General features: G+C 42.3%; 1 protein-coding gene across 1 annotated transcript in view; it reads left to right on the top strand.

Moving 5' to 3' along the window:
• Positions 1-15,109, top strand: part of rnf11b (ring finger protein 11b) — a 31,391-nt gene that overhangs the window by 646 nt on the left and 15,636 nt on the right. The gene's annotated exons all lie outside the window — the stretch shown is intronic.

Here is a 15,109-nt window from a genome sequence, read left to right as displayed (position 1 = left end):
CCGAAGTAAAAACAAACTGCACTCAAGCTTGCCAGCCAGTTATGATTTTCAGATGTTCATGTAAACAGTAATAACCAGCTGACTCTGGGAGATATGGCAGGTATACACACACATCCTTACATTGTTTATCAATGCTGCACACAACCATCAACTAGCTGTCCTTTTACATTATCATCTTGTTCTATTTCTACAAGGATTTAGGGTGTAATGACACGTTTACTATTGCTGCAGTCTTTAGTTTTATCAGACCATCATGTCTAACTTCATTACATATCATCATCACAGAACACTGACCCAAGCGACTCATGAGATGCAAATGATCTAGCAATGCATTTTATGAGAACAGCCTAGTAGTCACACACTACAGCAAAAAGAGCCTGGAGATGCTATGCATACTCCTCAAATGAAGTGTATGGCCTGAAGTGTTGAGGGAGAGACGAGGCAAAAGCTGTCTGTTTTTTTAAGCTCAAGCGAGAATCCAAAAATATACTTGATATAGGCCTAGACCAAAGACTACAGAAGTGCCCACCTTTGCTTTTAGCTCAACAAAGAAAGATAACTTCAAAAGTAGAATGATCTTCAGAACCTGTAAGCTCCCTGATACAGGCAATGTCAAAAGCCTAAATTGGAGAACACAGATTGAACTCTTATGCTGATGAGAAAACAGCAGTCTTTGTGCTCCCTAATTTTTTTATGACCAGGTTGTTGCAGGTCATTGTCATTATAATAATCCAAATATGGATTCCTTTTCTGTAAATCGGTCATGTTACGTAAGACTTTTTAGCTAGGAAGGAAAGAGTGTCACCAGGTTAATTCCCTATCTCAAATGTGAAGATAAGCATGTTATACACAGATCTTGATAACTGGAGTCCCCCTGCCTGAACCCTTCCAGTAAAGGTCTCCAATGGCCATGGCTGACACGGGTGTCAGCTTCCACAACTCCCAGAGCTTTGGCCACCTACTCTACTCTTTCACCATAGTCTCCGGGTCTCATGTGACAACAGAATTATCCATTAATTAGTTTGAGCCTACTTACCAAAGTAGTACAATACTGTAAGACGCGTTCAAGAGAACATGAAGTCTGATCATACACYTAGCTTGCATGATGACGCATACCTAACTCATTTCGAAAAGTAATTTTCCTTATAACTTATTTTCTACTAATCTACATTTAGAATATGTCTTTGTTCTTAAAAAATTGACATTACAAACAATTTACCAACCGGTAGAACTAAAGTTGACTGCATATGTCAACATTATAAGGGAGTACAGAACAGAATAAGTCATTTTTATTTCACCAAAATGCAAAGACCTATAATACCCATGAGGCCATTTAAAAGGCAAGGGAAAACAGCTTCTCTTAAGTGGCTTCTGTCCAGATTATACCCCATAATACAAAAGAAAACAAACAAAAACATTTTACTCTCATTTGCACAGAAATGCAGATTCACACACCCCGGATACTGTGTTTTTCTGCTGAAAACCACTAGTCTCTCATTTTCTCAGAATTTCAGTGTTTACTTGAGTCCCTTGGGTCCAGGATCAGGAATTAATAAGAAYGGCTGGAATTCAACAGTCTGGAGCTGATTTTCCAGTAACAGACTGGATGGCAGGACGTGTTGTGCAATATCCTGGTTAAACAGCTGAGGCGCTTGTTGGATTTTTCAACAGTAACTGTCTTGTTTGAACCATAGCTTGAACAAAGGAAGGCCAGATATCTACTTTAGGACCCACATCATTTCCAATTTAGACGCTTGCCTTGGGCACTCGCCAAGCATTTTTGATTGCGCTTTCTTCTTTTAAACAGAGACCTGCCAATGCTTGGTATGTTTGGAGAGCCTTGGAGCTGCACGACTCTTGCCCATTTTCATGTCTATTATCATCAAACCTTCAGAGTAGAAAACTGGTAACATTCACAAATTATCCTAGGCTATGGTTAGACAAAAATGTAGATGTAAATGTAAGAAATCACTTGATATTAGACTAGGATTTTTTGTTGTTGTTGTGGGAATAAATACCATTTGATTCCTTTACAGTTCTCAGCCCAGCGGTGAGGCTGTAAACACCAATAATGTTGATTTTCTTTTGTTTTTTCCCTTTCTGGTAAATTATTTCTTAATAAACAAGACTGACACATCCTCCTTGATTACCAGCTCAAAAGATATGTTTATTGGGGGATTGTGTTACTGTCATCACCCTCCACTGCGTGGTGATCTGAGGAAGAAGGCTCCCCTATTATTTGCAGTTGCTACTCTGCAGTCTGTTGTGAGAGGAAGGGGTGTGTACAGAGCTAGTGGTAATTTGGATAGCAGCTGGCGAGAGTGCTGACTGACTGGGCCAGAGGAGATAACTGCCCGTCTGTGTGAGTGAAGGGGGGCACGGTGTGTAATATATATATATATATATTTTTTTTGACCTTTATTTAACTAGGCAAGCAAGTTAAGAACAAATTCTTATTTACAATGACGGTGTACCAAAAGGCAAAAGGCCTCATGCGGGGACGGGGGCCTGGGATTTTTTTTTTTTAATAATAAATACAATATAAATATAGGACAAAACACACATCACAACAAGAGACACAACACTACATAAAGAGAGACCTAAGACAACAACARAACAGCAAAACGTGACAACACAGCATGGTAGCAATACAACATGACAACAACATGGTAGCAACACAACATGGTAGCAGCACATAAACATGGTACAAACATTATTGGGCAAAGTCAACAGCACAAAGGTCAAGAAGGTAAAGACAACAATACATCATACAAAGCAGCCACAACTGTCAGTAAGAGTGTCCATGGTTGAGTGTTTGAATGAAGAGATTGAGATAAAACTGTCCAGTTTGAGTGTTTGTTGCAGCTCGTTCCAGTCGCTACCTGCAGCGGACTGAAAAGAGGAGCCACCCAGGGATGTGTGTGCTTTGGAGACCTTTAACAGAATGTGACTGGCAGAACGGGTGTTGTATGTGGAGAATGAGGGTTGCAGTAGATATCTCAGATAGAGGGGAGTGAGGCCTAAAAGGATTTCATAAATAAGCATCAACCAGTGAGTCTTGCGACGGGTATACAGAGATGAACAGTTTACAGAAGAGTATAGAGTGCAGTGATGTGTCCTATAAGGAGCATTGGTGGCAAATCTGATGGCCGAGTGGTAAAGAATATCTTGGTCCCATCACTGTAGCTACTGTCATCAAGTTTCCTGACATGACTAATCCGAGGGTCTATTTACCTCCTCACCCAATGACAGAGCTGAGGCCCTCTTTTATTGATCATATTCAGTCCAGCACAAAGGCCATTATCCTGTTTTATTGATCATATTCAGTCCAGCACAAAGGCCATTATCCTGTTTTATTGATCATATTCAGTCCAGCACAAAGGCCATTATCCTGTTTTATTGATCATATTCAGTCCAGCACAAAGGCCATTATCCTGTTTTATTGATCATATTCAGTCCAGCACAAAGGCCATTATCCTGTTTTATTTAATATTTTCAGTCGAGCACAAAGGCCATTATCCTGTTTTATTGATCATATTCAGTCCAGCACAAAGGCAATTATCCTGTTGTCAGTGTGTTTTATGGTTTGACCTCATTGGATTGAAAACCTTGCAGACATTGAAAAAGCTGCCTGCCTGTCACAGCCAGGGCTGGAGGGCAGAGCATGATCTAAGACTTACCAGCAGCGTGTGCTGCCCTGGACTGAGAACTAACACTAAATCTCCCCTCAGAGGTGTCATGAGGCCTGGAGGAAAGAATTGGAGGCAAAAGGAGGAGAGAACCTGTATCACAGTCACTGCTCTGGTGAATGGAAGTCTGGTCAACGTTTTGCTTTGAGCCAGCAAGCTCAAGTTCGGGCTGTGAAGAGGGAAAGTTTTTACTTTGGAGGGGCGGTCTAATGAGCTGTGAGACCTACTGCTGGCGGGAGAGAAAGGTGAGCGAGTGAAAGCAGAGGGAAAAGAAAGCAATGAAAATAAAGCTTCGATTGGAATAGATGCTGACTTCACAATGTTTAAGACACTCGCCTTCACACTGCTGTACCAATAGTGAAAGGAAAATATGGGGATAATTTAAAATAATAATTCCTCACCAGTGAATTCCTCAGATGTGACCGACCTTTTTTGCYTGGAGCTGCTCTGGTACCTGGTTCACCTGCAGATCCTTGGTCTCCCACTCCCACAATGACCCAGATGTCTAGCCTCATTGGCCTGGCTGTGCTTGCATAGAAATGCTTGAGGATAGGAAATGCAAAAAGAGATCAGTATTACTGTATTCTTGTTTCCCTGTTGTACTGCGCTGTCTTGCACAGTGTGTCCTGTCTAACATTGTTGATTTGCAATAAAGTATCTTATTGTGTATAATGATACATGTTTATCCCAGGCTCTGGCAACTGGGACTAGTTTTCTTCTAGTGTAAATCACATTTTATGGTATGCTTCAAGAGAAACAACCCTCCTCAAATGATCCAGTACAAAGACAAAATATACTTTTCATGCCTGTATTGTACATTCTTCAAGTATGAACACAATGACGGACATGTACCTTCGAAAAGACGTGAGTCAGACTGACTGTAATCTGAAGGCATTACAACATTGTGGCGTTCCCAAATTATATATTTAACTGTTACGTCAGAACTAACTGACAAAGGACAAACAAACAGGCCTTTGTCAGCCAGGCCAGCCTTGACCAACCAGTCGGCCAGCCAGTAGAGTGTGTTTACTGTTCCTGTTTGAGAGATCCCCAGGTCTCCTTACTGTACTACTGTATGTAGAACAACTCTGCACTGGTTCAGCCTGTTACTACTCTGACTGTCTCAGGCTCTGATTGGCTGTTAGATATACACTTGTTTGTTTAACCTTCCCCATTGAGATAACCAACTGTTTCCGCCTTCATACCCCCAGCTCCCGTAAGTGCTAGTGACTGAGGAGACATGTTGGGGGGCTTGAGTGGGGGTAACTTGGAGGGGGGCCTATGTAAACAAATGTTTCAGTGGCAACATTTGTTCATATTTGGTTTATGATGTGGCGTTTAGCTGTACTGATAGAATAATGGGTCATTTCTACCTTAAAAAGCACAAGAAAGAGGACCTACCATCTCAGATTGTTCTGAAGTTGTTAATGTAGTTAGAAACGGGTTAGATTAGCATTCCTGCAACATTATTTTGTTGAAATATCATTTGAACTCTGAGAAATTAAGCTAATTGATTGCAAATTGGGTATTTTAAAATGATAGGATTCATATAATATTCAATAAATATAGTACATGTCATCCAATTTGGACCCAGAAAAATTTGAACATTGACAAAGATGCCAATCCCAAATCGACAACGATTGTACAGTTTCAGTTCACTATGTATGACAAGTAGTATGGAGCTGCGGCTCAGAGTATTATTTCTTCATCCTATGTAACGAATTCTCAGTGAATTTGGTGATTGGATTTTTTTCCCCTGTTCAGAGAAATTAGTTGTTGAAGGTTTATGTCCCATCCTACATCCTGATATTACCAGGTTCTGACCACTAGATGCTGTTTCTGCTATTAGATTATTTTATTTTAAGTCTCTCCCCCACCCAATGTTAAAGTGATATTTTTCATCAAAATTTTCAAAATGACATTGGTTTCCTTACCCTGTAAGCAATCTATGGACAAAAAAAAATCATGACAGCTGTGATGGAACAGGGAGTTTCGGAACAATTTTTATAAGGCTGACAGATAATTTGTTCGTTCGACATGGTGGGATCTTTTTGTGGCGGTAAAATTAATTATGCGAGAAATAGCGGTGGGAAAGCCTTTATGCGCATATATTGATATAATATCCATCATATCAAAGTAAATTTGGAGTCACGTGATATTGTTTGGGGTCCTCCCTCTGCGAATTGGGAAACCATGCAGTTTATTAGGCTACAGAGGAAATACAGTGCCTTGCAAAAGTATTCATTCCCCTTGGTGTTTTTCCAATTATTTTTGCCTGTAATTTTTTTTGTAACCTGTAATATTAAATATATTTTGTGGACATACACAAAATAGTCCAAATTGGTGAAGTGAAATTTAATAAATTACTTGTTTAAAAAAAAAAAAAAGTTTGCGTGCATATGTATTCACCCCCTTTGCTATGAAGCCCCTAAATAAGATCTGGTGCAACCAATTACCTTCAGAAGTCACATAATTTATTAGATTGCACACAGGTGGACTTTATTTAAGTTCACATGATCTGTCATATGATCTCAGTATATATATATACACCTGTTCTGAAAGGCCCCAGAGTCTGCAACACCACTAAGCAACGGGCACCACCAAGCAAGCGGCACCATGAAGACCAAGAAGCTCTCCAAACAGGTCAGGGACAAAGTTCTGGAGAAGTACAGATCAGGGTTGGGTTATAAAAAGATATCAGACACTTTGAACATCCCACAGAGCACCATTTAAATCCATTATTAAAAAATGGAAAGAATATGGCACCACAACAAACCATGCCAAGAGAGGGCTGCCCACCAAAACTCACGGACCAGGCAAGGAGGGCATTAATCAGAGAGGCAACAAAGAGACCAAAGATAACCCTGAAGGAGCTGCAAAGCTCCACAGCGGAGATTGGAGTAGCTGTTCATAGGYCCACTTTAAGCTGTACACTCCACAGAGCTGGGCTTTATGGAAGAGTGTCCAGAAAAAAGCCATTGCTTAAAGAAAAAAATATGCAAACACGTTTGGTGTTCGCCAAACGTCATGTGGGAGACTCCCCAAACATATGGAAGAAGGTACTCTGGTCAGATGAGACTAAAATTGAGCTTTCGGGCCATCAAGGAAAACGCTATGTCTGGAGAAAACCCAACACCTTTCATCACCCCGAGAACACTATCCCCGCAGCATCATGCTGTGGGGATGTTTTTCATCGGCAGGGACTGGGAAACTGGACAGAATTGAAGGACTGATGGATGGCGCTAAATACAGAGAAATTCTAGAGGGAAACCTGTTTCAGTCTTCCAGAGATTTGAGACTGGGATGGAGGTTCACCTTCCAGCAGGACAATGACCCTAAGCATACTGCTAAAGCAACACTCGAGTGGTTTAAGGGGAAACATTTAAATGTCTTGGTATGGCCTAGTCAAAGCCCAGACCTCAATCCAATTATGAATCTGTGGTATGACTTAAAGATTGCTGTACACCAGCGGAACCAATCCAACTTGAAGGAGCTGGAGCAGTTTTGCCCTGAAGAATGGGCAAAAATCCCAGTAGCTAGATGTGCCAAGCTTATAGAGACATACCCCAAGAGACTTGCAGCTGTAATTGCCGCAAAAGGTGGCTCTACAAAGTATTGACTTTGGCGGAGTGAATAAATATGCACGCTCAAGTTTTCTGTTATTTTGTCTTATTTCTTGATTGTTTCACAATAAAAAATATTTAGCATCTTCAAAGTGGTAGGCATGTTGTGTAAATCAAATGATACAAACCCCCCAAAAACTATTTTAATTCCAGGTTGTAAGGCAACAAAATAGGAAAAATGCCAAGGGGGGTGAATACTTTCGTAAGCCACTGTAACRTTTGATGAACTTTACASGGTGATGAAAGTCCACAGTGATCTTGATGCTCCTTTCCAATAAATATCTAACGTATTATTCTAGTGACATGATCGATGCTTGACTGCCTTTTGACAAATATAAATGTTTTGGCTCTTATCCATAATAATCTCATCATGTAGACTATCCTACCCGAACTGTATCTGCGAGCTGTTGGCTAGAGCACTCGTGGCAAGACCAGTAATCACATTTGCTATTTAACGATAGATAGAGTTGAAAATGCGATGGAAACACATTGAACTTTAGATTTTTATTCAGTACATGAAAACTTAAGCAAAAACAAAGTACATTTTGTTTGCACTACGTCATCACAGTGATTTTTATCCACAACAAGTCAATTTGGTGGAAACACACCACTGGTGGGAAAATGTGCATATTTTTTTTGTTGTTGAATATTTTCATGAAAATACGTTGCCAATTGGATGGATACCTAATTAGTGTTAGAATTTTTTGGGATCCAACTCGGATGTTATATGCTGTATGAATACAATGTTACATTTGGTGTAATCTATTTGCATCTCCCGGGTGGCGCAGTGGTCTAGGGCACTGCATCGCAGTGCTAGCTGCGCCACCAGAGTCTCTGGGTTCGCGCCCAGGCTCTGTCGCAGCCGGCCGCAACCGGGAGATCCGTGGGGCGACGCACAATTGGCATAGAGTCGTCCGGGTTAGGGAGGGTTTGGCCGGTAGGGAGGGTTTGGCCGGTAGGGATATCCTTGTCTCAGTATGTAAAAATGTAATAAAATGTATGCACTCTACTGTAAGTCGCTCTGGATAAGAGCGTCTGCTAAATGACTAAAAATGTAAAAAAAATGTAAAAAATGCTTAATTTCTCAGTTCAATTTACATTTCAACAAAATAATGTTGCAGGAATGCTTATCTGTTTTTAACTACAGAAACGAATTCAGAACAATCTGAGATGGGGGATGTCATGGCTTGCTGAAATGATATGGAACGACCCTAATGTGATATGACTAACCTGACAGTTACAGGCTTTCCTGTGAGAAAATGTAACACAACATCCATTGATGTTCAGGTTTTTCCTCCCCTGTTGTGTCGTTATACACTACAAGGGTTAACACTATAGGGTTTGCAGGTTAAACGAATGACTTGGTTGCTCTGAGGAGCGCCAGACTGACGGCTAAGATTTCACAGCGAGGGCTACAGTTTCTTCTATTGTTTTCAGAGGGAATAATGCCAAGTCATGCTGCCTATTGTAGAAGGCCTTGTTTTGTTTATTCCTCAGGAAACCGCTGAAGATTTTTGTTGTGAAATCAGCATCTAACTCTTTGCATCACTGATGACATTGCTGTTTGAAAACAGGCTGAAGAGAAATCTGTGTCATCAGACATTCTCTATCACTGCTGCCCATATCAACAGAGACTTGGACGTGCCTGTAGCCTCCACACAGACACAGGCCAGTGGCCACAGGGACACTGCCACTCCCTCAGTGGCTTCCTTCAGGGAAGCCCCCGTGTGTGTGTGTGTGTGTGTGTGTGTGTGTGTGTGTGTGTGTGTGTGTGTGTGTGTGTGTGTGTGTGTGTGTGTGTGTGTGTGTGTGTGTGTCTGTGTCTGTGTGTGTGTGGGTGTGTGTTCGTAAGTGTGTTTGTCTGTGTGTTGGTGTGGTGTTGCTAGTGTGTGTGTGTGTGTGTGTGTGTTGCTGTGTGTGTCCAGGCTCTCAGACAGGGCTCAGGAGTTCAGGCAGCCAGCAGAGCCTTCCATTGTTTGTTCCCTGAAGGAAGCCACTGAGGTAGTGGCAGTTGCTACTGGCCTCTCTCTGTCTGTGTGGAGATTACAGGCACAGGGCCTGGAATTCCTACTGCAGGCTGAGAGGGTGCATCTGTATGCCTGTTTGTCTGAGTTGAGCAGTGGGGGAGTGGATGGTAGAAGAGAAATAGACCCACGCCCTCTCTGTCTCGCTCGCTCTCTCTGTCTGTCTCGCTCGCGCTCTCTGTCTGTCTCGCTCGCTCTCTCTGTCTCGCTCGCTCTCTCTGTCTCGCTCGCTCTCTCTGTCTCGCTCGCTCTCTCAGTCTCGCTCGCTTTCTCTGTCTGTCTCGCTCTCTCCGTCTCGCTTGCTCTCTCGGTCTCGCACATCGTTACAACAGTGTTGTACGATGTGCAAATGGTTAAAGTACAAAAGGGAAAATAAATAAACATAAATATGGGTTGTATTTACGATGGTGTTTGTTCTTCACTGGTTGCCCTTTTCTTGTGGCAACAGGTCACAAATCTTGCTGCTGTGATGGCACACTGTGGTATTTCACCCAGTAGATGTGGGAGTTTCTCTCTCGCTCTCTCTGTCTCGCTCTCTCTGTCTCGCTCTCTCTGTCTCGCTCTCTCTGTCTCGCTTTCTATGTCTCGCTTTCTATGTCTCACTCTCTCTCGCTCTGTCTCTCTCTCACTCTCTTTCGCTCTTTCTCTCGCTCTCTCGTTCTCTCTCTCTCGCTCACTCTCTTGCTCTCTGTCTCTCTCTCTGTCTCTCTCGCTCGCTCTCTTGCTCTCTGTCTCTCTCTCTGTCTCTCTCTCTGTATCTGTATCTCGTATCTCCAGTGAGTCTGTGGGGGAAGGCTGGCAGCCAGTATTGTCTGCTGAGTCCCTGGCTGCCCAGAGCTTGGCAGTGCACATAGGGCTGCTCTGTGGCTCAGCTCTAGCTTTCGCTCTCCCTCTCTATATGGCCTCCCTGTCTGTCTATCTGCTCCCCTCTTCACATGTGTTATCCTTAGAGTTACCAGTGTTCAGCCTATATTCATTTAGCAGCGGCGGGCTGCTTAAAAATTCAGGATGGTAAAACGTTTTCTGTGTAAACAAATGACTAAAACCAGATATAATGTATGCAGAAAAGATAATGTATCTATGTAATTATAGTCTTTGAGAACTAACAATCACCAAAATATAAATAGTCAGGGACACAAGATATACAAGATACTTTGCTGAAGAGAATCTTAAATTCCCAAAATGTCATGGCATGGGCCCCCATTAATTTTGTTATGTTTGAGTCACTCAGATAGCATAAGAACAAAATAAAATAACATTTTATTGGTCGCGTACACATACTGTATTTAGCAGATGTTATTGCAGGTGTAGCGAAATGCTTGTGTTCCTAGCTCCAACAGTGCAGTAATATCTAACAATACACACATCTAAAAGTAAAATAATGGAATTAAGATATATAGAAATATTAGAACGAGGTGTGTGTGTGTGTATGGGATGTATAGACATTATGGACAGTATGTGGATATAATATGTAGTATATCTGAAGAATACGTAGGATAGAATAGTGTCTGTGCAGCAATGGTTAAATAGGATGGCCTTGAATAGAATACAGTATATACATATGAAATGTGTAAAACAGTATGAAAACATTATTAAAGTGAACAGTGATTCTATGTACATAGGGCAGCAGCCTCTAAGGTGCAGGGTTGAGTAACCTGGTGGTACCCCAGCTGGTGACAGTGACTAAGTTCAGGGCAGGGTACTGGGTGGAGTCCGGCAGTCTGATGGCCTTGAAGATTGAAGCTGTTTTTCAGTCTCTCGGTCCCAGCTTTGATGCACCTGTACTGACCTCGCCTTCTGGAAGATAGCGGGGTGAACAGGCTGTGGCTCGGGTGGCTYAGGTCCTTGATGATTTTCTTGGCCTTCCTATGACACCAGGTGCTGTAAATGTCCTGGAGGTCAGGCAGTGTGCCCCCGGTGATGTGTTTATTTTCCTGGCACCACTCCGCCATGGCKCTCACCTCCTCCCTGTAGGCTCATCGTTGTTGATAATCAGGCCTTTCACTGAACATTAGTAAGTAGTATGCTCTGAAGTGGTAGATGGTGTGCACGCCTCCTGAGTCAGACTAAAAGTCCACTCCGAATACTACTTCTCCGCCGGTGGCGTCTTGGAGCAGCCTCTGGGATAAGTTAAATCACCTTGGAGGGTACTAACAAAGGATCCAATTCAGGAAAGTCATATTTCTAATCAAAATGCTGGTTAGTTACCACCGCTCTGATTTCCAAAAGTTATTTCCGGCTGTATGTAATAACGCAAAAAAAACGTTCTGGGCTAATAATGTGAGAAATTACCAAAAATATATATATTACAAAAGTGACTTAGTAGCTACAAACAGAGCAGCCATGTCTATCAGCGCCATCTTTAATTCTACACTGCATAAGCCAAGGCAAAATGTGTAGAATTGCAGGAAATTAGCTTTAAAACATTGCCATTATTGGGCACGGGAGGGTGATGCGTTTTTTCCCAGGTTTACATTCGCCCTTTTGCTGGTTTGACTATATATTTTCTTCCATCCAATTTCCTCATCTCCTAGCATGCGCCTCCACTATATCAAGGTGTTTTGGTACTTGCCTTATGCACTACGCTTTAACGTGCGCTAACTATACCACAGGTCAATATGGTCTACAGTCTGTCTTAGTGATGCACCGATATGACATTTTTAGCCGATACCGATATCCGATATTTTCCTTGCCAAAAAAACCCCGATACGATACCGATAACCATTTTTTTTTTTTTTATGGTGGCCTTTTAAGCATTCTAGTACAGTTAAATAGTTAACACACATGGACGCAGCGGTCTAAGGCACTGCATCTCAGTGCAAGAGGCGTCACTACAGTCCCTGGTTCGAATCCAGGCTGTATCGCATCCGGCTGTGATTGGGAGTCCCATAGGGCGGCACACAATTGGCCCAGCGTCGTCCGGGCCATCATTGTAAATAGGAATTTGTTCTTAACTGACTTGCCTAGTTAAATAAAGGTTTCACACACACCACACTGACCAAAAAGTTATTTTGTTGGCATTTACATACATTTACATATCCCCATTACCAGTAAAACATAATGAAAACCTATTTCTTTCACTTACTTGCTGTGCTGTTTCGTTGTTTATTTGTTCAGTCGTTTCATTCTCAACCAGGATTTCTATGGAACGCAGTTTGGGTCTTTGCGTGTCATAAAAGATACACGTCAAATAACACTATTTGACATGTTAAATAACACTATTTGACCAATCAGGACCTGAATATGACTGCATGTTACATAATTTTTGAACGCGTTGATAATTTTTTTATGTAGTTCTTACACATTGATTACACTATCACTCGGATTTCATATGTCACAACGATTCATTGATACGTATATGATATGATGCTGGTAAAGCTGTCTCACACACCTACAGTGCTGGTCATAAAAAAAGCTAGATAGCTCATGGATGCAAACAATGTTCTTCCCCCAAAACAGAGCAAAACAACATAATCTGTTTCAGTAGCTATAATTAGCTAACTAACTATATAGCTAGGTGTACTCATCTAAAATAACCCTAATTTATAAGACAGTTCATATTTGATTAATGGTGGTCGGACCCATCTATGTGAAGCTTGCCAAAATAAGGATTAGCCACAATAGTGGACTTTGCGGTTAGCTTTCAAAATAAAAGTATGGCATATTTCTACTATTTGTATTCATTTGCATCACTGTCAATGACATATTTTATTTTGAAGGCAAACCGCAAATTCCACTATTGTGCCTAGTTCTTATTGCGGCAAGCTTCATAACACATAACCCGGTCCGGTAAAGCCTCACTAGCCAGATGAAGCTAGCTGGCTGCTTATAACATTAGCTTTGGACAACAGGGTTAAGTAGCTTGCTAGCTATTTATTTTCATGAACTGAAGTTCAATTTCAATAGGCAACCTAGCTAATACTTACTCAAAAAGATTCCTAAATCATTGCTAAGAATAATGAAAATGACTGCAGATTCTACTGGTCATTGTTTTCAGGCTGGTTGTATTGGTGCTAGCTAGGTACCAAGCTAAAGCTAGCTACCCCAGAAGTTACGGTCGAACAAATGATGCTTTATTACCAACGCGGTATTCTAAAAACACATCGTTCGTGGCCGGTGTTTGCTTGTTTGCAGACTTTTTTGTACAGCTTTGACAGTGCTAGTGTATCTTTTTTGACATGCAAAATCCCAAACAGCGTTCCATAGTAAACTTAGGGGGAAAAAAGAAACATCCTCTCACTGTCAACTGCGTTTATTTTTAGCAAACTTAACATGTGTAAATGTTTGCATGAACATAACAAGATTCAACAACTGGGACATAAAATGAACAAGTTCCACAGACATGTGACTAACAGAAATGGAATAATGTGTCCCTGAACAAAGGGGGGTCAAAATCAAAAGTAACAGTCAGTATCTGGTGTGGCCACCAGCTGCATTAAGTACTGCAGTGCATCTCCTCCTCATGGACTGCACCAGATTTGCCAGTTCTTGCTGTGAGATGTTACCCCACTCTTCTACCAAGGCACTTGCTAGTTCCCGGACATTTCTGGGGGGAATGGCCCTAGCCCTCACCCTCCGATCCAGCAGGTCCCAGACGTGCTCAATGGGATTGAGATCCGGGCTCTTCGCTGGCCATGGCAGAACACTGACATTCGTGTCTTGCAGGAAATCACGTACAGAACGAGCAGTATGGCTGGTGACATTATCAGCTGGAGGGTCATGTCAGGATGAGCCTGCAGGAAGGGTACCACATGAGGGAGGAGGATGTTTTCCCTGTAACGCACAGCATTGAGATTGCCTGCAATGACAACAAGCTCAGTCTGATGATGGTATAACACACCGCCCCAGACCATGACGGACCATTCATCTCCAAATCGATCCCGCTCCAGAGTACAGGCCTCAGTGTAACGCTCATTCCTTCGACGATAAACGCAAATCCGACCATCACCCCTGGTGAGACAAAACCGCGATTCGTCAGTGAAGAGCACTTTTTGCCAGTCCTGTCTGGTCCAGCGACGGTGGGTTTGTGCCCATAGGCAACATTGTTGCCGGGGATGTCTGGTGAGAACAGGCCTACAAGCCCTCAGTCCAGCCTCTCTTAGCCTATTGCGGACAGTCTGAGTACTGATGGAGGAATTGTGCATTCCTGGTGTAACTCGGGCAGTTGTTTTTACCATCCTGTACATGTCCCGCAGGTGTGATGTTCAGATGTACCAATCCTGTGCAGGTGTTGTTACACGTGGTCTGCCACTGCGAGGACGATCAGCTGTCCGTCCTTTCTCTCTGTAGCGCTGTCTTAGAGTACAGTACGGACATTGCAATGTATTGCCCTGGCCACATCTGCAGTCCTCATGCCTCCTTGCAACATGCCTAAGGCACGTTCACACAGATGAGCAGGGACCCTGGGCATCTTTATTTTGGTGTTTTTCAGAGTCAGTAGAAAGGCCTCTTTAGCCTCTTTAGTGTCCTAAGTTTTCATAACTGTGACCTTAATTGCGTACCGTCTCTAAGCTGTTAGTGTCTTAACGACCGTTCCGCAGGTGCATGTTCATTAATTGTTTATGGTTCATTGAACAAGCATGGGAAACAGTGTTGAAACCCTTTACAATGAAGATCTGTGAAGTTTGGGATTTTTACGAATTATTTTTGAAAGACAGGGTCCTGAAAAAAATATTATTTTTTTTCTCGCAGAGTTTATGTATGTCGTGAAGCTAATAGCAGTGACGCTACTGCTGTGTAACTCCGGTAGGGCAACTTCTGAAAAATAGAGCAC

Source organism: Salvelinus sp. IW2-2015, linkage group LG16 (genome assembly GCF_002910315.2).
Source record: "Salvelinus sp. IW2-2015 linkage group LG16, ASM291031v2, whole genome shotgun sequence".
Classification (NCBI taxonomy): domain Eukaryota; kingdom Metazoa; phylum Chordata; class Actinopteri; order Salmoniformes; family Salmonidae; genus Salvelinus; species Salvelinus sp. IW2-2015.
This window is presented reverse-complemented; position numbering and strand designations above follow the sequence as displayed.